General features: G+C 44.5%; 1 non-coding gene across 1 annotated transcript; it reads right to left on the reverse strand.

Annotated features, from left to right (window-relative positions):
* Positions 1-1,197: 1,197 nt before the first annotated feature.
* Positions 1,198-1,269, reverse strand: TRNAS-GGA. Its single transcript has one exon. It is a non-coding gene; the product is annotated as a tRNA-Ser (tRNA).
* Between the last annotated feature and the right edge of the window lie 1,069 nt (positions 1,270-2,338).

Genomic DNA, 2,338 nt, shown 5'->3' on the forward strand with positions numbered 1-2,338 from the left:
GGAGAATCAACAACAGTTGCAATAATTACAGTTCTTACCAATCTGATAAGTATTGATGCATTTCACTACATAAAGTAAACTCTATGGTAAAGAATGATACAGTAGGAAAAAGTTCCAGTCATCTGAATAAGATTAGTAGGTGATAAATGTCTGAGGCCAGAAATATGGGATTTTAAAACCCTCAAATTCCTATGTCTATCATCTGTGGATGTTCACTAACTATCTGCCAGAAGAATGGTTGGTGGTACTGTTCCCCCAGTGGAAAAGTGTCATTTTTAGAAAGCAATGGAAAGCAGTAATTAGAACAGACTGTAGCTGGCTCAGCACCATCTCCAGTTCCTTCTGAACTCTCCCTTGCATCCCAGGGGAGAAGCCTGGGAGCTGTATTCTCCAGAATTCTTTGTCTGCAGGGGAACAGATTAGATTCCATCAGTCAAATGCACTCCCATGATATTTAGAAAGTGAAAGAGAAGAGAAAACGTTAGTCTCTGGCGATGGATAGTGCCTTGACTTTAGCAGGCAAAACACACAGAGTTTTGCTGACAGCTTCTAGGCATCTCATCCTGTCATCCCCTTCTCCTCCTGCCTTCAATTTCATCTCAGAGGACGAGATGGTTGGATGGCATCACTGACTCAATGGACATGAGTTTGAGCAAGCTCCAGGCAATGGTGAAGGACAGGGAAGCCTGGCTTGCTGCAGTCCATGGGTTCACAGAGTCATACATGACTGAGTGACTGAACAACAACAATCTAGGCATCTACCTAAGAATCAGCCAGTTTGTGCTGTAGAAAGTTGAAAACACCAACAGTGACCTTCCTACAATTCCAACCCTTCTAGATTTTCTGAAAATTAGGTGGCCTTCCTAAATCTTTGTTCCCTGAATCCTTTCCATAACTGTGTGTTTCTCATTCCCTGCAGTAAATCCCTTCTTGCTCAGGTGACCCTAGAGTGGTTTTCGCTTTGCTGAATCAACAGAGTGATTACCAGGCTTGCGTACAGAAAGCCAGGGTAGAATTGGGTCCATCATGTATTACCTGAGGGACCTCATACAAGTTTCTTGAAAGTGAAAGTGAAGTTGCTCAGTTGTGTCCGACTCTTTGCAACCCCATGGACTGTAGCCTACCAAGCTCCTCCCTCTATGGGAATCTCCAGGCAAGAGTACTAGAGTGGGTTGCCATTTCCTTCTCCAGGGGATCTTCCTGACCCAGGGATCGAACCCGGGTCTTCTGCATTCCAGGCAGACACTTTAACCTCTGAGCCACCAAGGAAGCCACAAGTTTCTTAAATACTTTTAAAAATCATTTTCCTTGTTTGTAAAGGTAGAAATAATAAAATTACATCTGCCTTTCTTATAGAGTTTCATCAAAATCCTCATCAAGGATTAAATGAATTTAAGCATGTAATAAAAGCACTAAGCCCAGTGCCTAAGGAAAAGAAGCTTCCTCCCAAATGTTAGCTGTTCACTTTATATATAATGACATAGAACAATACTAGCAATGATTTGCTCACCAAATAGTTGTTTCTCCCCTAACCTGGGGGCGGGTGTGTGTTCTCCTAAAAATGAAATACAGCAAAAGCCACAACTCAAAATTGGCTATTGGTCAGGGATAATGACGGTGTGATTTCTGTAACCCAAACTTTAAAAGAATGGCCGAGGGACATCCCTGGTGATCCAGTGGTTAAGAACCCACCTGCCAAAGCAGGAGACATGGGTTCAGTCCCTGGTCTGGGAGGATCCCACAGGCTGCAGAGAAACTAAGCCCATGTGCCACAATTACTGAGCCTGTGAGCTGCAGGTCCTGACCCTGCACACCACAAGAGAAGCCACCACAGTGAGAAGACCACAGTGCAGTGAAGAGTAGCCACCACTCACCACAACTAGAGAAAGCTCACGTGCAGCAACGGAGACCCAGTGCGGCCAAAAATTGATTAAGTAACAAATGCTAAAAAAAAAATAGAATAACCAAGAACTCTGGACAAAGCCAATAATCAATGGCAATCCACTCCAGTACTCTTGCCTTGAAAATTCCATGGACAGAGGAGCCTGGTAGGCTGCAGTCCATGGGGTCGCTAAGAGTCGGACATGACTGAGCGACTTCACTTTCACTTTTCATTTTCATGCATTGGAGGAGGAAATGGCAACCCACTCCAGTGTTCTTGCCTGGAGAATCCCAGGGACGGGGGAGCCTGGTGGGCTGCCGTCTGTGGGGTCGCACAGAGTCGGACACGACTGAAGTCACTTAGTAGTAATAGTATGACCACTGCTAGACTTGATTACAAGTCTATTTGCTCCAACAAAAATGCTCTAGTTGGACAATGAAATAGAGAGGCTTGAAT

This window comes from Bison bison, unplaced genomic scaffold (assembly GCF_000754665.1).
Source record: "Bison bison bison isolate TAMUID 2011002044 unplaced genomic scaffold, Bison_UMD1.0 scf7180017864035, whole genome shotgun sequence".
Taxonomy (NCBI): Eukaryota; Metazoa; Chordata; class Mammalia; order Artiodactyla; family Bovidae; genus Bison; species Bison bison.